This window comes from Balaenoptera borealis, assembly GCF_965194805.1.
Source record: "Balaenoptera borealis genome assembly, chromosome: 9".
Taxonomy (NCBI): Eukaryota; Metazoa; Chordata; class Mammalia; order Artiodactyla; family Balaenopteridae; genus Balaenoptera; species Balaenoptera borealis.
In genome coordinates this window covers 16,495,601-16,517,427 of record NC_138873.1, presented here as the reverse complement: position 1 = coordinate 16,517,427, position 21,827 = coordinate 16,495,601, and the positions used below count along the sequence as shown (strand labels likewise).

The window sequence follows — 21,827 nt, the reverse complement described above, 5'->3', positions numbered from 1 at the left end:
CTTTGTTAGGTTTTTCGTTCAGAATACCTGTTCAATTCATTTTCCCCAAAAAGTAGAATAAAAGGGAGATAACGTCTATATTGTTTAATTTACTGTACCTCTTCAGACCAAGGGTGAAATAAAACATCACCATTATTTTTTTAATTACAAAATAAACATGCAAATTATTAATTCTTTGTATTTTTCTTATCTGTTCCTGTGAAAAAGCCCACATTTTTAATTTGAAATTAGTTCACAACCCATAATTTAGGTTTTTTAATGAAAAGCATTAGAAAATTGGCATGGATCAGATTTTGAAAACACTGAAAATATATGAGCTTAAATATAATACTATAAAACATATACCACTTCATCTGTATAAGGTGACCTTTGTAATTTTTTTGTTTTAAATTGCTAGTTAATATTTTTTCAATTATTTTAATAGTATTCTTTTCTGTGTCCATGTTTCACATTCAAAAAAGATACAGTGCTAAATTTCCTGATGTTCATTACTGGGTTAACTGTGATTTTTTGCTTTGAGTTTTCCTAAAAGTTTTTTTATCTTAATTCATTGAGTGAACTGGTGATTGTTGTAGAATATTTTGCTGTACTAATTAGTATTAATTGCTATTTGTATAAGTAATATTTTAACCTAATAATACAGTTTGTATTATACAGTGATGCTTATACAAACATTTTCTGTTCATCAGCTTTTATTGGTGCTAAGTTATCACTAGAAAATAGTAACAGAGAAGATAGCAATATAGGCAAGAAAATTTGCTTTTTAAAAAGGCTTCAGAACAGAGTGTGTGTTCCATTTTAATTCATTGAGCACATATTGTGGTATAATTGCTTGGTTAATTTTTAAAAGACTGTTAGTGACCTGACAAACATGGGCGTCTACTCTTTGGAACTCAAGCAGATGCATGCAGGCATCACAGTTAAGTAGTTACTAGAATTGAAGAGAAAAAGTACTCAAGATATCTAAGGGATCATTGACAAACAAAAGTTGGTGAAAATACAGGTACTGTGTGTTTGCGTTGAGAGTAACTTGCTGTTTACCTTGTGACTAGCATATACCTGAACTGTACTTGACTAAGCACTGTTTGCTACTTTATGATGATTTTCTAAGGAAATGGAAAAATAAACATGTGGAAGTGGGGTTTCAAAAAAAAAATTTCCATTTCCACAAAGCCAATTCTGCTTTTTTACATATGAAAATGTATTGACATGTATTCGTTGGGCTTGATTTTTCTTTTTCTTTTTTGAGATTTTTCTAGCTGAGGTGGTGCTTGGCCTGAGTGAGACATCCTCATTCTCTTCATGAGATTTTCCCCTCATGAACAATGGCATGAATTTACAGGATGACTGTTCAGAGCCGTTGCTGTAGCTCTGTGAATGGAATAAGAAGTACTCTTTTGAGGAAGGTAACTGGTTCATGGGAAAAGTGAACTGGTGATCTTAGCCAAACCAAGCTACGGAATCAGTACTTCAATTTCTATAGGGTATCACACGACCAAAAGAATAGAAAGAAACTCCATAGAGTTTGTTTCATATGGCTTCTATGATATACCTGTGCAAAATAGCTAACCCAAAAAATCTTGCCTGACTCATTCTTTCACCATGCCTCATCTCTACCTTCTTTATTGGTCAACCTAATTCACCTATCCAGTGGTTTTGAATTAGTTTTGAGTCCTGCTGTGTGCCAGGTATTTTGCTAGGTGATGGGATTGGAAAGATGACTAACATATTGTTCTTGCCCTCAAGGGACAGGTATACAAGCTATCAATAGTATACTAACACTAGCAAATGCAGTGACAAGGTTAGACATAAAACACTTTAGGAATCTACAGGAGGTGGCTGACTCAGTGAGGGAAGGAGGGATATAAGAGGGAATTCTTCATAGGAAGGGTGACACAATCTGTGTCAGATAGGCAAGGAAGAGGAGGACAAGTTGGGAGAAGAGAGGCCATTGCAGTCAGAGAGAACAACATGCATAAAGGATGGAGGTAGGAAAGTCCACACCTATTCAGTACTGTGAATAGTTCCACAGTGCATTAGGTACCAGTGGTGGGTTAATTGGAAGTGAGGTGGAAAATGAGAAGAAAGAGCATGAAAATACTTGTATGCTCTGTAAAGTAGATTTGACTTCATCCCATAAATGATGGAATGTTTAAATTAACGTTCTAGGAAGATTTCTCTGGCTGCAGTGTAGTTTCTGATGGCTGTAGAGAATATTTAGAAAAGAGCGGGGGTGGGTTTCCCTGGTGGCGCAGTGGTTGAGAATCTGCCTGCCAATGCAGGGGACACGGGTTCGAGCCCTGGTCTGGGAAGATCCCACATGCCGCGGAGCAGCTAGGTCCGTGAGCCACAACTACTGAGCCTGCGCGTCTGGAGCCTGTGCTCCGCAACAAGAGAGGCCGCGACAGTGAGAGAGAGGCCCGCGCACCGCGATGAAGAGTGGCCCCCGCTTGCCGCAACTAGAGAAAGCCCTCGCACAGAAACGAAGACCCAACACAGCCAAAAATAAAAAATAAATAAATTAATTAAAGTTCTAGGGGTTTAAAAAAAAAAAAGAGCGGGGGGGTGGGGGCCGGGGGGTGGGGGCCGGGGGCCGGGGGCCGGGAGGTAGCCTTATAACTATTTATTTGAGAATTGATAAAGATGTGAGTTAAGGCTGTAATTAAGGAGAAGAGTAGGTGATGAATTTGAGAATACTGAGTGTGAAGTAAGTAAGTAATCACACACGCCCTGGCTTGCGTACCTGAGTGCATAGTATAATGCCTGCCATTCATCAATACAAGAGCATACCAGGGGCAGTAACAGGTGAGGAAGATATTTGAGTTCTGTTTGTTGGTTTTAAGCTTCCTATAGAGAGAGAAAGAGGAAGAAGACATCATTTTATTTGGGAGGCAACACGGAAATCTTCTCTGATTAGATGACATTGGAGCAGGTGCCTGAGTGAAGTAATAAAGGGAAAGAGCTTTCTAAATAGAGAGGCAGGAGCATGCTTGCCGTGTTCCAACAGCAAGAAGACCAGTGTAGTTGGAGTTAAGAGAGCGGGAGAAGAGTAGATGAGATCCTCTCATCTACTGATGTGCTTTCCTTGTAGCTCTTTAGATTGTAGAAAGGATTTTAGTATTCAGGATGAGATTAGAAGCCACTGAAGGATTTTAAGACGTGAGCTATTTGCCTTTTTTCCCCCTCTCACTTCTTAGAATATGATTTAATTGTTAGTGGTTGCGTGTGTATAATTTTATATTATTTTCATGTATGTAGATTCGTGTAGCCATCACAATTAGGATATAGAACTAGATCTGTTCCATCACACAAAGAAACTCCTTTGTGCTACCCAGCCTTAACCCTTTTGGCAACCACTCATCTGTTCTCCATCACTATACTTTTGTCACTTCGAGAATTGTTATAAAAATGGAATCATGCGTTGTGTTATATATTTTGAGATTGGCTTTTTTTCACTCAGCGTTATGCCCTTGAGATCCATCCAAGTTGTTTCCTGTATCAGTAGTTCATTGCATTTTAATGCTAAGAAGTATACCATTGTATGGATGTACCACAATTTGTTCAGCCATTGATTGAAGGACTTTTGTGTTTCCAGTTTGGGGCTCTAAAACTAAAGCTTCTGTGAACAGTTTTCCACAGGTTTTTATGTGAAAATACTTTTTCATCTCTCTAGGATAAACCCCCAGAAATACAGTGGCTGGGTTGTATGATAAATGTATGTTTAACTCTATAAGAAACTGGCACTTTTCCAGAGTGGCTGAACCATTTCACATTCCCATCAGCAGTACATGAGAGATCTAATTTCTCTGCATCCTTGTCAGCATTTGGTATTGTCAGTATATTTTTTATTTCAGCCATTCTAATAGATATGTAGTGACATCTCTTTGTAGCTTTAGTTTGCATTTCCCTAATGGCTAATGATGTTGAATGTATTTTCATGTGCTTGTTTGCTGTCTGTATATCCTCTGTGGTGAAGTGTCTGTTCAAGTCTTTTGCTTATGTTCTGATGGGATTGTTTGTTTTCTTGTTGTTGAGTTTAGTGAGTTCTTTATATATTCTGGACACAAGCCCTTTGTCAAGCATGTGATTTGCAAATATCTTCTCCTGATCTGTGGCTTATCTTTTCATCCTCTTAATGGGGGCTTTTGTGGAGAAAAAAAAAATTTTATGAAGTCTAATTTATCTTTTTTCTTTTATGAATTGTGCCTTTTGTTGTCAAGTCTAATAAGAGGTCTTTGCTTAACCTTAGGTTCCAAAGATTTTCTCCTTTTTTCTTCTAAAAGTTTTCTAAAAAGCTTTACATCTTGCATATGTAGATCTATGATCCATTTTTACATAATCTTCACATAAAGGTGTGAAGTTTAGATTGAAGTTCACTTTTTGTCTGTGGATTGTTCGGCTGTTCCAACACCACTTGTTAAAAAAAATTATCCTTCCTCCATTGAATTGCTTTTGCACCTTCGTCAAAAGTCAGATGGCTGTGCTTGTGAGCATCTATTTCTAGATTCTCTATTCTGATCCACTGATCTTTGTGGTTATCTCTGTACTACTACCACACTGTCTTGATAACTGTAGCTGTATGGTAAGTCTTAAAACCAGGTAGTAAAATTTCCCTAACTTAATTCTTCTTTTTCAGAATTGTTTTAACTATTGCATTTCCTTTCCATGGAAAATTTAGAATCTGTAAAAAAATCATGCTGGGATTTTGGTAGGAATTGCATTAAACCCTTAGATCAATTTGGGGAAAATTGACATTTTTATTTTGTTAAGTCTTTCAAGCCATAAACACAGTTTATCCCTCCTTATAGTTAGGTTGCCCAATTTCTTTCATCTGCATTTTGTAGCTTCCAACACACAAATTCTATACATGTTTTGCTAGATTTATAACTAGATACATTTTTTTTTTTTTTGGAGCAGTTGTAAATGATACTGTGTTTTAAATTTTGGTTTCCAGTTGTTTATTGCTAGTTTATAGCAATATCGTTGATTTCTATGAGTTCACCCTTTGTCCTGAGACCTTGCTAAACTAATAAATTCTAGTAGTTTTTTTGTAGAGACTGGGTTTTCTAATGTGTCTATGAATAGAGACAGTTTTATTTCTTCCTTTCCAATCTGGATGCCTTTTATTTCCTCTTCTTGCCTTACTGCTCTGGTTAGTACTTCCAATACTGTGTTTAGTAGACGTGGTGATATCAGACAAGCTAGTCTTATTCCTGATCTTAAGGGAAAGCATGAAGTCTGTCACCATTAAGTACATGTTAGCTGTAGGTTTTTTGTAGGTGCCTGTCTCTTCCTAGTTTAAGAATCACTTGATATGACCATATGATTTTTCTTCTTTAAACTGTTAACTGAAGGTAACTTTCCTTGTTAAAGATTCACTCTGGCAGCTCTTTGTGGAGTAAACTATAAGAGCAGGGCAAAGATGTCAACAGGGAAGCCATATTGGAAATTATTGCAGTTATCCAAATGAGAGCTGATGGTGGCTTAGACCAGAGTAACAACAGGAAAGAGTGTGAAGAGGTCAGATTTTGGATATATTACAAACCCTGGGTGGGCAGGAATTGTTGATGAATTGGATCTGAGGCATAAAAGAGAAGTCAAGGATGACTCCAAGATTTTTGGCCCAAGCAGTTGGAAGTATGGAGTCGTTGTTGGCTGAGTTGGGGAAGACAGTGAAGTAACAAGTTTGGGCTGGGCAATCAAGAGGGTTTTTTTTTTTTTTTTTTTTGGATGTGTTAACTTTGAAAGGCCTACTAGACACTTAACTGGACCTATCAAGTAGGTAATTTGATATGCAAATGGAATTCAAGCAAGAAATTCAGGCTAGAAATAGAAATTAGAGAGTCATCAGTTGAGTTGATATGTGAGAAATTATAGTGATAGTTATTAAAAATTATACCTGTAACCTTTTTCTTTTTACTGTACCATTGTTTAAGGCTTATTAACAAAAAGCAAGATTCTCCTAGCACGTGAAGAACTTTGTGAAAATTTTGACTGGTTCTGTTTATCAACACTGTTGTTTATCTCACATTGAGTGCACTGGAAATTATGTGGTTGGAAGACAAATTTGGGGGATATATATTTATCGTAATGTGTATTTAATCATGCTTATTTGATAAGTAGATGGCTATAATAGTAGTATAGACACATGTGCTTTACTAATTTTCAGAGCTTTGTCCTAAATCTTTGTAAATGAAGTAGCTTTATGCATATTGTGAAAAGGGTTTGACACTATTATTAAGTGACTGAAAGGCTTTCTGTGGCAACATTTCTTTTGTAGATAAAACAGGTAGCCAAAGAGACAGGTCAAAAACAAAAATTTAAAACAGGAATGCAAAATAGCTAGCAAGGAGAGACTTAGATTTCTGACTTAGAGCCAGAATTAAATTGGTAAAGGGAAAGGGTAAGCCTCAGTTTACAGACTTGGTAAAAAGATCTTCTGAGTTCCATTCAGGTATGTTTTCTTCATATTAAGGTATTCTGGAAAATACTTTTTTAAGTGGCATGATATTTCCTGTTGTAACTGATTAATGCTTTTTCTTATTTATAATTTAAATATCTCAGCACTTTTTTTCCCCTATCACAGGATTTACCATATTTTATTATAATATTCTGTTTATTTTTCAGTTTCTCCCACTAAATAAGTTTTTACAGCATTAGTACAATGCCTTGACATTTAAGCTCTATGTAAATATTTGTGAATGAATGAGTGAACACACATACTACTAAAGTTTAAAGCTAGAAGATTTGCTTGCTTTTAAAAGTAAGTGAGTTTTTGAGATTCCAGAGTATAGGTTATGGTCAAATGTCTTTTCTGAGTAGTACCCTGATGCTTTCAAACAAATATTACACTCCTGAAGAATGCACCCAAACATAGCAACTTTACTAACCCAAGGTCAGTGAAGCACGCATTTTGCCATTTGTTATTTGTTCTTTTTTCCTAGTGGTAGTGGATTTATGCAAAATCATCTAAAGTTGTCCCAGACTTCTTGTACGGAATGGAGCACACATGGCAAATAGTAGGCTGGGCTTAGAGTTTAGTCCATAGTAGTATCTCATAGGAAATTTCCTATACACATTTTAGAAGAAAGTAACTTTCATCTGCCTTTAGGAGGACTAGGTCCTCCCTATTTCCAGGTAGATGGTAGGGGTATAAGCCTCTTTTCTCTTCAGTTAAAAAGATTTTCATTTACCTTTCCTCCTTTGAGCTTTACAAGACAAAAGTACCCTGAGCCTTTACTGTTCCAATTCAGATTTAAGTCCCAAGAGAAGAGTTATTTTTGAAAGCCGTAGTATTTTATTTCCAGATCCCTAGTGTGTTTGTATGTGTATGTTTATGTACGTGTATGTATGTATATAGCTGTATATACATGTATATATTGTGCTAGTCAATGACATGTTAATGAAATTCATAGGAAAAATGGCTTTCCTCTGGTATTGTTGACACCAACATAGTAAGAATGTAAATTGTTTGGTGCTCTATTGTAGGGAATAAGGCCAGGGTGGGGGGGGTGCGCTATATAAAATAATCCTTATTTTCTCTGGGAGAGAACAATGTGTAGTCAGCTGAGTCTGATACAGAGGTACCTACCTCTCATGATTATTGAGAGCATTAAATGAGTGAATGCATTATAAATCACTTGGCCCAGTGCTTAGCACATACATAAATGCTTAATAAATGTTAGCTATTCATTGTTACAAAATTATTATAAAAATAATAAACTTAAAACTTTATTGTTATTACTCTTTTCATTTGGCTTTCTTGATCCCATTCTTTCCTGCGTTTTATCTAACTTTTCTGACTCCTTTGTTGTAAATTCTTGGTCTTTAAGTCTCCTCTCTTCCTGCCCAACCTCTTTTCCATTATTCCCTAGGTCAACGTCATCACCTTCTACCAAAACTCAGTACAGTCTAATTCTACAAAATCTTTTACCTCTCTTGGGGAGGAAAGTGATATGATCCAGCTATGTTTAGGAGCTAGAAAGCTTGTTACCACTGTGAAATATAGCTTAGAAAGGCTTAAGAGTGGAATAAGCCATCAGATAAGAGATTATTGTGTTACTTCGATTATCCAGGTAAAAGATACCTGAACAAGGAGGTTGTGGGACTAGAAAAGGGGATTAATGCAAGAAACATTTGTGGGAGTAATCAGTAGAACTTTGCCAGTGATTGTATATGGTGAGGAAAAGAATTGAAGACCCTGAGATTTCTAACTCCAGAATCAGTGCTCTATTATTAGTAATTAACATATAGCTATATTATTGTGTGGGAGGCAGTGGGTTGAGTTTTGGACAAGATGACTTAAGGTTACTAGCATGGCACTGTCAGACTACTAGTTTATTTGTTCCAGTCCCACCCACTTATCCTTCCCCTTCACTCACTCACTCAGTCTCTGAATTCCATTGCTATTAGTCTAAGAACTTCCCTTTAAGAAAAGTAATTTCTATTTGGTCATAAACAGCACTAGAGATTGAAATGTGTGGAGAGCAGTTCCTGGTTTCCTACCCACATTCGCATTATCCTCCTCTTTTGGGCTCTTCCCTCCGATGAAAAAGATTACTTAGAATAATATTTACCACCATGACTTCTATCACCCACCCCACTTCTGTGATATTGGTATTTAAGTTTTTATATTTTTATATAAAGTAAATGAGGCAACTTGGCAGAGCTCTTTGAAGAAGAATAAAACTTCATGAAGTGTTTGTGATTAAAATATTAATCAATGAGTAGAGTAATACCTGGTTCATCTAGTATCATTAGGCAATAAATATTCTACATAGACAATTGAAACTTATCCCCAAATCTATTTCTTTATAGATTTTATGTATAGAGATTTTAATGTTATATTTATATACTATGTAGATTATATATATATTTTAATAGCTCCAAATCTTTTTCTTTATAATGTTTTATATGATTTACTGCCTTCTGAGAACATTTCCCCACCCCAACTTTACCTATTCTGAAAGACAGAAACAGCTTTTTGTTCCAGAGCTTCATAATGAGAATCAGGAGCCCCAGGTTCTAGTCCAAGGCCTAATAGTAAATTCTTGTGTGAGTTGTTTTTGATTTTGTTTTTCATTGTTTTTGGGGGGCTTTTGGGTTTTTTGTTTTTTGTTTTTTTACCATTGAATCAGTGGAATCTGGAATTGTGCCTGGCATGTAGTAGATGCTTAGCAAATATTTTTTGAATGAATCATTGTTTTATGCCTACTTTAGCACTCCGTTCCTGATTTATTACTTGGAATTCATTACTGCCTAGTAAATAAGTTTCTGAGTTTTTAATATAATATGACTATCTAGGTTCTGATTGAGGTGAATTATTAATATTAAGCTTAATTTATGAGTCTGTTTTTGCTGCTTAGTGGAATTTTCAGTCCTCTTGATGTATTTTCTGGTACTTAAACTTCCCAAAGAAATTGTCTTCTGATACTTGGTTTATTGAGAATAGTTTCTTTATTGAATACATTCTATGTGCCTATATTATATGTGGGCAGTGTCCTGTATACAAGCATGTCACCCATGTCCCCAGGGATCTTACACCTTGGATGAAGAGACAAAGAAGTGGAACTATAAGAAAATAATTACATGTTGGGTCATGAAGCATTGACCCACAGGTACATTAGGAGTTCTAGGAATAGAGAGATCCATGTGGGCTGAAGCAGTAGAAAAAGAAGATAGAACATGAATTACTTTTGAAGAGATAGTTAAGATTTTGATAAGCATCCAGGTGGAGAAATGATATCCTAAGCTAGAGCAGTAACATAGTCAGGAATGAAAGCAGGGTTGAACATGTTCAGACAAAGCCTGACTGAAGTTCTCTGACTGTGGGGACTAGTGGGAAATAAAAGTAGGTGGATTTAATAGAGTTTAACTCTAGACTCCATAACCCTGAAGAGGGTCTGAGGAGAGGATTTAAAGGAGTCCCTGAAAAAAAAAAATCTGTATATTTTTACTAACGAATAACCTGTAACTGAAATTTGATATTTCCTTCCATTATGATTTTAAACAGTAAAGCACAGTAGTATTAGTAGTACCTGTGACTTTATTACTAATAGAAAAAAGCACAGATATTTTCATATTACTTTACTGTTGTGGCTGTCTCTGAGTATAGTTTATGTAGATTACTACTTCAAAATTATAGTTGTTATTAGACCCCTGCTGGATTTTATTGTGTTGAGTGTTAATAAAGAAGCAAATATATAAATATATCGTAAATATGGGTTCTAAAGAACACTTGATTACTGTGCTTTTCAGTATAATTGATTTTCTTTGTGATCATTTATTTTACTCATTAAAAATCATTCTTTTTAAAAAATAATTAGCTATATTTCGGTAAAACTGGCTTTTACTGAAAAGCCGGGGTTGACCGGGGGGGTGTCCATGATACCAGTCCTAGTGGAACCAAACTGGAGAAGGCCTTGAAAACCACACTGAGGAATTTTAGTTGAAGTGATAAATAGGGGAGCGGCCTAGTATATTTTTCATTTGTTTGTGTTGGTTTAATTACAGAATAAATATAAGTCAATTTAGAAATTTTTAAAACTTCATTAAGTTTGAAAAAAAAGAGAACCTCTTCTTAGCTTACAGTTATAGATATGGTTTAAAAGGTAACAAAAATTCATCTATAATCACACAATCACCATCTTTACCCTCTTATTATGTATCTGTTCCAGTTTATTAAGTTCTTGTGCAAAGAAGTGAAATATTTTAAGTGGTTATATAGGAGCCTTTCTTAATCTGCTTGATGGGTCAGATGGGAAGAACTTAATGGCCGGGAGGTAAACTATGGGTTTGGTCATTTAGAAATTGGATGATTGGGATAGTGTGGTAGCAGTAGGAGTGGAGTAGAATTGGCAATTGTGGTATGTGGAAAGAAGAACCTGTAGGACTTGGTGGTAAATACGGAGGCTGAAATGCATGGAGTGGTGTAAGGGAAAGTATCAAAAAGAAAGTTAAGAATAGGGTGCCTAAATTAGGATTCTTGGAACAATATTGTATAGGTCCATGATACCTTTTCTGAAACCCTGGGGCCAGCTATGTTTTGGAATTCATAATTTTTTGAATTTTAGAAAGGTAACGTGTATATATTGTATACTATGTAACATGCCCAGCAAGGTTTGAGGCATCACCCAGTAGTTAAACACTAGTATCTCTGCAGTGAAAAATGGAAATGTTTACAGTAAGTGGCTAAATAAAGCCTATAAGTAGCTTCACGTCAGTTCAAAGCAGATTTTTGCCACTACCAGATGAGTTTTGACATGAAGCTTCATAAAAAATCTTTTCAGAACTTTTTAGATTTCAGAACTGTGGAAGTGATTGTGAACTGTACTGACTGTAACATCCAGTGAGGAGTGTCTCAGGAGTTGTGTTTTGAGGAACGTTAGTTATTAAATGGATGAAATTTGAAGCAGTTGAGAAAGGTAAAGGAAGGCAAGAGAAAAGTTAAGGTAATTTCAGTTTTCAGGCTAACAAGAAAATTGCTATTTCTGATAAAAATGGGAAGTTGAAGAGGGGAAGCTAGTTTGGGGAAGAGTTTAAGTTTAAACTTAAGCACAATTAAGAGGAAAAAAAATCTTCCTGCTTCACATGAGATTCCCTTTTATTTCTCATGCATTCTGTATCATGGGTAAATGAGCTTAAAAGTTTAGAAGTGTTGGAGTAGAAAATTTCCTTTTAAAATGAGCTGTTAATTTTCAGAGCCTATAGACTCTGATGTTGAGATATTAAAGTACTTCTAGCTTGGGAGTTGTTGGAAAGGTATTCCTAGATAACTAAGGGTTGTGGCCCTGCTCACTAGAACAAAACTTGGACAATAGACCAAAGGAGAAGGGTGAGGTACTGGTCCTCTAACAGGATGCTTGTCTGTATGGCTGAATCATTAATATGGCCATATTTATAATCATATGAATGTATTCAGAAGTAGTAATTGGTGGAGAAGCAGTGGTAGCTGACACGTTTTCAGTGCTTAACACATGCACTAGGCACTGTTCTAAGTGGTGTTCAGCAAACAGTCTAGTGGTATCTGTTCCTGCCTTGTAGACTAGGTCATGATTATCATCCTAGGTGGGAAGCATTAGTCTAGGTAGTGGTGTGATTTTGATTCCCAGTTCACTCTAAAAATCTGGAAGATAGATAATTAATGCATGAATATATAGAATTGAGTAGGTTTTAACTTTATTGCCATTCCATGATTTTTTTAAAGAATTACTTTGATAAATGGACTCATACATTAGTATTGTCATATTAGAAATATGGATAAGTATCTTTAACAAAAATGAAACAGGGGCCAGTAATTACTCTTGAAATTTTAGTTACTTTCTGTTTATTGTATATGTATGTATTTGTTTTATGATTCATAAGTTTAAAAAGGCAAATTTTGTCTTAAACTTTTATTCAAATTCTGCTACTTTTATTCAAATTCTGCTACTGACTTGTGTGAATTGAACTTTATATTTTTCTTCTGTTAAATAAAAATGTTGGACTAAATAATCTCTAAGATCCTTTCAACATCAAATTCTATGATTCTGAATGCTTACGTTTCATCAAGTAGAACAGAAAGCTTAAACTACAATTTAAAGGAGCTTCTCCCTAGATGATGCTGTAACTGTAGATGAGATGCCAGAGCAAGAAATGAGAGAATAAATGTCATAGTTTTTACTTATACATCCTTTTGACAAACATTAAGAAGTACCAAAATAAGGAACCTAGGACGCTAGAAGAATATGCAGTGTTGACCAGAAAAGTTTTAAAGAAGAGAATGATCAATAAGTATTTAAGTTAGTAATTAATCAATCAAATTAATAAAATATAGAGGAGGGAACCCTGGACCTGGAGTTAGAAAGCCACAAATACATCTCTGGCCCTAACTCTGCTGCTTATTGGAGTTTTGATAATCAGTAAATTGGTGTATTTTTCTGAACCTTGCAAATGAGAGTAATAATTACCTAGCCTTACTGGGTGGTTTTTCATGAGCATCAAATGATATGGTGAATTAAAAGTGCCTAGTAAAACTTAAAATATTCTATGGGAACTTCCCTGGTGGCGCAGTGGTTAAGAATCCGCCTGCCAGTGCACAGGACACGGGTTCGAGCCCCGGTCCGGGAAGATCCCACGTGCCACTGAGCAGCTAAGCCCGTGCGCCACAACCACTGAGCCTGCGCTCTAGAGCCCGCAAGCCACAACTACTGAGCCCGTATGCCACAGCTGCTGAAGCCCGTGCGCCTAGAGCCCATGCTCCACAACAAGAGAAACCACTGCAATGGGAAGCCCACGCACCGCAACGAAGAGTAGCCCCAGCTCACTGCAGCTAGAGAAAGCTGGCGTGCAGAAATGAAGACCCAACGCAGCCATAAATAAATAAATTTTTAAAGAATAAAATATTCTATGAACTTCCTTTTAAAAAACAAAATTTAACAATACATTTGAAGATCTAATTGGATTTATTAAAAAAATATGAAACAAGCCGCAAAGTTTTTGCAAAATGGTGGGTAAGGCTCCCGAAGAGGTTATTGGATTTGGTGATTTGAATAAAACTTATCAAGGGACGAAACTTGAAGGCAGATTAAAACAAATTTGAGACCATAACATAACTACTCAGTAGAGAAGTTTGGCAAGGCACAGATGGTAAGAGAGCGATGGCCTGGCATAGCTTGTTTATTCTTTGCATTGCTATTGCAGTTTTTTGTGTGCATGGTTGTGTTCCTTACTAGATTAGGAATAGAGGGCCAGAACTGCAGTTCCTTCGCAGTGCCTTGAATAGAGTAGCAGTTTTAATAAATAGCTTTGTGAATAAATACTTGCTGAGCAAGACTTAACTGGGAAGGAAAGTTTTTGTGGTACAAATGTGTTCATGGATGTATGTTTAAGATGGTGAAGACTTAAACAGGTTCGTAGGTTGAAGTGAGAGATTGAAAAGAAAGGGTGTTGTGGAAATGTGAAAGAAAGGGATAGGATCTGGAGCCACAAATGAAAATGCTGGTCTTAACTGACATGAGACTCTTTCCTGCAAAAAGCACCAGATAATTAGCTGTGTATTTCAGAACACAGAGAAAAAAAGGTAAGCTTCCTGTTTCTTTTTACAAAGCCGCTTAACATAAAATATGAACATAAAAGATTGCACATCAGTCTCACAAAAGTTGGTGCAAAAAATGCTTAATAAAACTGTCAAATGGAATCTAGCATTACATTAACAGAATAATACTATAACTGAGTAATATTCACTCTAGGAATATAATGATAAATCAAATTAAGTCTTATTAGTAGGTCACGGGGGTATGAATATCTTGAGGGATATCAAAAAAAAGGTAAATCAACATTTATTTCTAATAAGAATGCTTAGTGAAACAAGACGAATGAACATAGCCAAGATTTTATATATCTCAGACCGGAAGCCAGCATTTTGTTACTAGAAATGGTAAAATACTAGAATTCCTATTTTAGTATTTAGTGAAATACTAAATTCCTTTTTAAAAGTCATGAATCAAAAAAGGTCTGGCCAGCATTACTGTTACATAACATTGTCTTGGGAATGCTGACCAATATAATTAGACCAAAAAACAAAATAGGAAGTGTAATTATTGAAAGGGAGGAGGCACATTTATTTGTAGATGACATTTTATATCTGGAAAATCCAAAAGAATCAACTGAAACATTATTTGAGTAATGAGATTTCAATATGATAGTAGTTATAAAATAAAAACAAAAATTAATGGTTTGTCTATAAAAGTGTTTTTCTTGATGTCTTTAAACTGAAAGTCTATCCATATGGGTTAATGAATAGGAATCCTCATTTTTAAATACTTTTTTTTTTTTTTGCCTTCTGGCAAAATTTAGTTTAATCTTATCATCTCTAAGTAAATTGCAATCTCTTTTGAGTAAGACTTTTTCCATGTTAACTTTTAAAAACTATTTGAAATAAAGTTGTAGCAGTGAATACATTTCGAGTAACTTTAAGGAAATTTTTTTTTTCTTTTTCTTTTTAAAATTCCTTGTGGCCTGCGATAATGTTCTATTACTTGGTAATGCCAGGGAAGGTGTAATCTGATCTTTGAACCATATTTGGTAAATAATAATTTTGTGTGGAACCCACTGTTCTATCAGTAAGAGGAAAATTATTGCTCAAATGTAAGGTTTTTCTTTGCCCTTAAAGCATTTCCTGACTTAAAGACCTAGTTAGATCATATATTGATTCCTTTTGTTTTTTAAAAGGCACTGTATCCCAGATCTATAACCTTTTAACCTGTTGACAAAAGTATTTTCTCCTTTACTTGGAGGAGGAAGAATTACATGTCTACTTACTTGTTTACCACTAATTCTCTTTATATCCTAAATGTAAATTGTTATATTTTTATTTATCATCAATTCTCAGAACTGAGCGTTCTTACATTTGCTTTGTTCTGAAATCAGTGTTGATAAATCAGTTATATCTCTTAGGATGTGACACAGTTGAGTTATTTAAACCTAAAGCTTGTTACACAGCTGTTGCTTTAGCATTTATGAAAATGAAAGCTTAAGTATACTCATATGTTTAGAACAAAAAAATAATGTTCCATTATGCAGAAAAATGTATTGAATACCTACTGTGTGCCAGGTCGTTAGGTGCTAATTCTCATGACAATCCAGTGAGGTGGGGGATGGTATCCCATTTAATAGACCGGAAACTTCTGCAGCATTTTAGTTTATACTGGAACCAGATTTGAACCTAGATGTTTCTCTACCTGAATATTTTCACCTGCAACATGCCATCACAAAAGGTGGAAAACTGACATTTTTCTTAAAAACTACTTTCATTTTATTTTGCTTTGTTGTGTTTCTAGTTACTAGAAATGCAGGGAGTTAAGTTCTTTGAATCCTTGTCTTCACTACTTTTTTGTCCTGTTACAATTCTCACAATCTCCCATCATTTGACAGCAGCAGAGGGTTCAGTTTATTTTGACTGCTGTGGGATTGATTCGTTTCTTAGAGAGAGACTTCTAAGGGTATCAGCTCACCAAACATAAGGACATCATTTCCAGGCCCTAGTAATCTAATTAGTACAACAGTCTAACATTTTTAATAGCCTACCATTTCTGTAACCTTTGTAGTTGCAAGTTTTTGCGTGTGTGTGTTTTTTTAAATAATGTGGACCTAACCAAAAAAAAAAAAAAATCATTGAATCTGTTTTGGTAATGGAAAAAAGAATTTCCAGTGTGGTTAAGAACCACATCTTATGAGCTGTTCTTTGCCTCCCTCTTTAAGAATTACGAAGTATTTTTAAAAATTGGAACTTGAAATTCAGTTCATTGCTTGGATATATCTAAAGAATTTCTTAAGAAACCTCTGAGAATTGATTGTAGGAATTTAGGGGAACAATTAGAAGATGATTGGAAATAAGATAGCAAAAGAGAAAAGTGACCTGAAAACGAGGACTTTACAATTCCAATTTTACCAATGAAAATGAATTTATTGTTGTTTTTCTCGTTCTTTTATACTCTGTGGTCCCATATTGGACAGTCTATTGCTAAAAGCCAATAGAGATTTCATAAAGGCTACTGTTTTAGTTTCTAGAATTGGGAGTTCAGAGTGGAGTTGTGTAGATTAAGACAATGACTGAACTAATGCAGATAGCATCTTCTGGTAACTTGTAATTTAAGAGATTCTTTTCCACTTAAAAATATTTCATGTGAGAGACATTGGGGACTACCTCACTGCTATTAGATCTCAATGTTATCTGGTCACGTTTCTTGTTCTGCCTACCTCTAGTTTACTCTAGTTTCTCTTCTGCTTTCAAGGCTCCAGACCCAGTTCCTGGACCTGCCCTGGAAAAGAAGTATCCAGTAGAGATGAGCTCACTGCAGTTACTTAATTAAAAATTTGTAAGCTGCAAAAATGGCAATGGGCCAATCAAGAACAGCTACCATTTGAATTTTTCTATTTCCAGGTATGCTAAAGTCCATGGTACCAGCCAAGCTTAGCCATGTAACTGCCTTACTATGAAATCTATAATAACCAAAACTTTACTTTCAAAACTTGTGGTCATCTTGCTTTAAAGTTTGGTAACATCCCTAACACCTAGATAACATGCAGCTAGTATTGACTTTAATGTACCTTTGCCTGAATATTTCTAATTTAACTTGTTTGCTAGTAGTAGCAAACTAATGCAAAAACAATTTAAGAAAAATAAATTTGACATGCTATTGAGTTAAGCCCTGTAAATCTCCAAAAAGTACTCTGGTCTTCATTGAAAAGTAAACAGTTAACAACAAAACTGTCTTCCTTTAAGAAGTTCACATATGGTACAAGTAGTTTAGAGAATTAAATGAAACCAGTTCTCTGTCCTGAGATCCTCAACTATTCTACACTACGAATGCCTTCACATAAAGAGTTAATATGGTTTTCAAAAATTGGAAGAAGTAAGATTCCTGGATAGAATCAAGTAACGTATTATGTAATACTTTCGCCTGAAGAATTTAATTATATTTTAAATGTAAGTATATAACTAGTAGTTGCTATGTTTTTACTTGATTGCTCAAAAGAAACCAAAGTCATTAGTAGTTGGAATGTCGTGAAATTTAACAACAAAACTAAAAACTGAGGTTTCTTGCTACCTTAGATTTTAACCGAGAAAAAACCACTTACGAATGGTCAGAGGGCTGAGGTCAGTTAGCTTTTAAGGACATTTACTGCTTTTACCAATTTGTATAGATTTAGAAATAATTAATCCATAAAAGGTGACTTTATTTACTAAATGGGTAGATGACCTTACACACCCTTTGATTTTAAAGTTCAATTCAGTTAGGTTAGAGATTACCCAAAATTGAACAGAGGAATTTTATATCCCAATTGTGATTTTAAAAGATGATTCTAATATTCTAGCTTATGCTTTGTATTCCTTCCTCCAGTGTTAATGCATAATGAATTTAATGTCAGCCAATCTTGTCAGCATTAGGTCACTGATTATGTGCCACTTCATTTGTTTCGTATGGAAATAATTATATCTCACTGAGTGTTGAATTAGGACTGGAAAGAGTTACTACCAGAGATACTATAGGGTCATTACCACTGGTAGGTGAATTGAAGGGGAAATTAGAGAGAATTACTTCTGAATTTCAAGTTGTACTGGTTATCACTGGGGCTATGAGTAATGGTGAAAGTTTTCTACATTATTAAATGCAAATTGTGTATAAAACACTGTGCTAGGCACAGTAGGGATATAAAAATAAATAAAACTTGCTTTCAGTCAGCTTACAAACAAGTAATACAAAAAAAGTATCATAATAGAGGTGCAAACAATGTACTTCAGAGTGCCAGAGAGAATCAACTTTGTAGAGAAGGTAATATTTCTACAGAACCTTGAAGAGTAGATAGAACTCTTTAGCGAGAGTGACAAGAGTATTCCTAAGTTATGGAAGTCAAAGTATATAATATATTCTAAAAATTGTGAGCACTCCAATGTGCCTACAGAATAGTAGGGTACAGAAGAATATGATGGGTGATGGAGCTGTGTCACACATGCTTTCAAATGTCTGATGAAGGAGTTTGGATTTAGTTCAGTAGGTAATGAGACTCCATTGCAGATTTCTTAGCATTGGCACACTTAAGTCAGTGAGGCTTTTGAAAAGCTGACTGCTGTACAGTGAGGGCTGAAACTTGATAAGGTTAGAGATTAGGCAGTAGTAACACCTATAAAGGACAACACTTATTGTTATGTGATTGGGCATTATGTGTGAAGAGTTTTTACCTGCAGTTTCTCATTTAATCCTTACAGGAATGTTGTAAGAAGTAATTGAAATAATACAGGTTAACAGCGTTCAGCACAGAGCCCAGCCTGTAGTGAGTGCTAAACCAGAGTGATTATGCTATAAGTTCAGAGGAGAGTGCTCTTGTCCACCTTTATGTATGGACGTTTAAATCTCGTCTGTCAGGACTCCTGATGATAGAGCGTTGTTGCAGTTGCTAACTGTATCGGTAACAGTTTCAGCATTGATAGGCTTTGAGTTATTTGAAAGTACATTGAGTTGGCTCAGTTCAGGTGCTTTCAAATAATTCTTTCTATTCTGCTCTTACTCTCCTACCCACATATCAGAATACTAGTAGTGTTATGGGGAAATATGTAGGAAATAACTTTACAGGGAAAATATTCTGCTTTAAGCTCAATTGTTTATGCTTAATTATACAAGTAATACATGAATATATATTCTTATAAAAAATTAAAACATAACAGAGATGACTAAATCTCCTTGGACCATCTTCCATCCATGTGTCCCTTTACCCAGCCGACTCTCATTAGTGTGTATCCTTTCAGAGCATTTCCTGTGCGTTCATATAAAAATAATCTGTTTAAAAATTTTTTTGTATCCTTTTTTTTTTTTTTAACACAAAGGGTATCATTATACATGGGTCTTGCATCTTTTTTCATTCAGTAATGTCTTATAGGTCTTTGCATATAATTACTTGGATATCTTACTCCACTTAAAAAAAAAGTTGTATGATGTTCTTTAGTATTGCTATACAGTAATTTATTTATTCATTCCTCGATGGTCATTCAGGTTGTTCTTTTAGTAATATACACTGAAGTGACATCCTTATATGCTCCTCTTTAAACACATGTGTTTGTCCATAGGTTAGATACTTTATATTGTTATAGAGCTCTGGTACTTAATGATCAGCAACAAATTTCATTTACAACTGATTGCGCTAGCACTGGGTAGTGACACCACAGTTGAGAACTGCTGGCCTAGAATACTGCTCTGCTACTGACTTAGTTGGAACTGTAGATATATCTCTTAATACGTCTTTCCATGATTCTCTTCAGTTAAAAAGAAAAAAAAAATGGTTTACCAGTTGTCTTCTCTGCTTCACATGTGGGGAGGATGAAGTTAGATAACAAATATATGCTATAAGAAGTCCAATATAAATCTGAATTCTACTAATTTATAATCTCAGAAGCAGGGACTATATTTTATTCATCTTTGCATGTTTAGAGCACATTACCAGGCTTATAGTGGGCAGTGTTTGTGGAATGGATCCCAGATATCCATTTGGTGAACCAAAAAGTAGATCACATTTATGAGAAAGTTCTAGGCCAGTAGAATTTTCTTAGATCTTTTACATTATCTAGAATCTGTACATTTTTCACTGAAAACTTTCCACCTTTTTAGCCTTATCTCACTTCCCTTCTACACTACAGATATAATTCTTCAAATTTATTCTTTCATGGTCTTTCCCGAAATACAAACAGTAGTCAGTGATATCCTGCAAGACTTTTATAATTCATCTGTAATGGCTAAGTTCAAGCACTACATTCTTTGTGAAGTTTCTCCTGCCTCTCCTTAATTCCTAAGTTTTAGGCACTTCCTCCTGATCTGCACTGCAGCTTATACACCGCTAAATGGCACAGAGTGAATGTTGCTGAATGAATGCATGCCCACCTCTGGGACTTGGTGGAATGTCACAGAACCAGGCAGGGATTGGAACTTCAGAGATAAATTATCTGAATCTGGAAAGTGAGAGGCATGTTGTTCTTGCTGACTTGTGGGATTCAGCACATATGGTGCAGAGGAAAGCAATTAGGATCATCCAGGATATGCCCGTGCCTACCCTACTTCTTCAGCCTCATCCTTTATCACACTTTCTCCCTGTTAGTCTCACTCCCTGCACTTTAACATTAACCAGCTACTTGTGGTTTCCCAAACTTGCCATACATTTAAACTGTTTTCCCAGACAACTACTTATGTTTGAAATATTCTTTCCCTCTTGCCTGACCATCTAGCGAACACATTTTTATCTTCCAAAACCCAGCTTAGGTGTTGCCTTCTTTATTTTATTTTTTTTTTAATTATAATCTTGTAATCATTTTGTTTTTCATGTCATCATTCTTCTTTTTTTTTTTTTTTTTTTTTTTTTTTATAAATTTATTTATTTATTTTTGGCTGTGTTGGGTCTTCATTTCTGTGCGAGGGCTTTGTCCAGCTGCGGCAAGCGGGAGCCACTCTTCATCGCGGTGCACGGGCCTCTCACCATCGCGGCCTCTCCCGTTGCGGAGCACAGGCTCCAGACGCGCAGGCTCAGTAATTGTGGCTCACGGGCCCAGTTGCTCCATGTCATGTGGGATCTTCCCAGACCAGGGCTCGAACCCGTGTCCCCTGCATTGGCAGGCAGATTCTCAACCACTGCGCCACCAGGGAAGCCCCATTCTTCTTTTTTGAATTTTATTTATTTTTTTATACAACAGGTTCTTATTAGTTATCCATTTTATACATATAAGTGTATATATGTCAATCCCAATCTCCCAATTCATCCCACCACCACCCCCCTCCCTGCCACTTTCCCCCCTTGGTGTCCATACATTTGTTCTCTACATCTGTGTCTCTATTTCTGCCTTGCAAACCAGTTCATCTGTACCATATTTCTAGGTTCCACATATATGCATTAGTATACGATATTTGTTTTTCTCTTTCTGACTTACTTCACTCTGTATGACAGTCTCTGGGTCCATCCACGTCTCTACAAATGACACAGTTTCATTCCTTTTTATGGCAGAGTAATAGTCCATTGTATATATGTACCACATCTTCTTTATCCAGTCGTCTGTCGATGGGCATTTAGGTTGCTTCCATGTCCTGGCTATTGTAAATAGTGCTGCAGTGAACATTGGGGTGCATGTGTCTTTCTGAATTATGGTTTTCTCTGGGTATATGCCCAGTAGTGGGATTGCTGGGTCATATGGTAGTTCTATTTTTAGTTTTTTAAGGAACCTCCATACTGTTCTCCATAGTGGCTGTATCAATTTACATTCCCACCAACAGTGCAAGAGGGTTCCTTTTTCTCCACACCCTCTCCAGCAT

At 35.7% G+C, this 21,827-nt stretch overlaps 2 protein-coding genes across 6 annotated transcripts in view; one reads left to right on the top strand and one right to left on the bottom strand.

Moving 5' to 3' along the window:
* The window catches only part of TAB2 (TGF-beta activated kinase 1 (MAP3K7) binding protein 2), an 84,296-nt gene that overhangs the window by 8,126 nt on the left and 54,343 nt on the right, over positions 1-21,827 (top strand). For 3 of the 5 annotated variants that reach the window (XM_082405477.1, XM_082405478.1, XM_082405481.1), the window contains exon 2: positions 16,773-16,921. The exons of the other annotated variants lie outside the window; for them this stretch is intronic. The gene's annotated coding sequence lies outside the window, so the exon portion shown is untranslated. The remainder of the gene's footprint in view (positions 1-16,772; positions 16,922-21,827) is intronic. 5 annotated transcript variants of the gene reach the window in all.
* LOC309635198 (uncharacterized protein) overlaps positions 1-21,827 on the bottom strand; it is a gene marked incomplete at its 5' end in the record, with an annotated part of 52,908 nt that overhangs the window by 19,223 nt on the left and 11,858 nt on the right. The gene's annotated exons all lie outside the window — the stretch shown is intronic.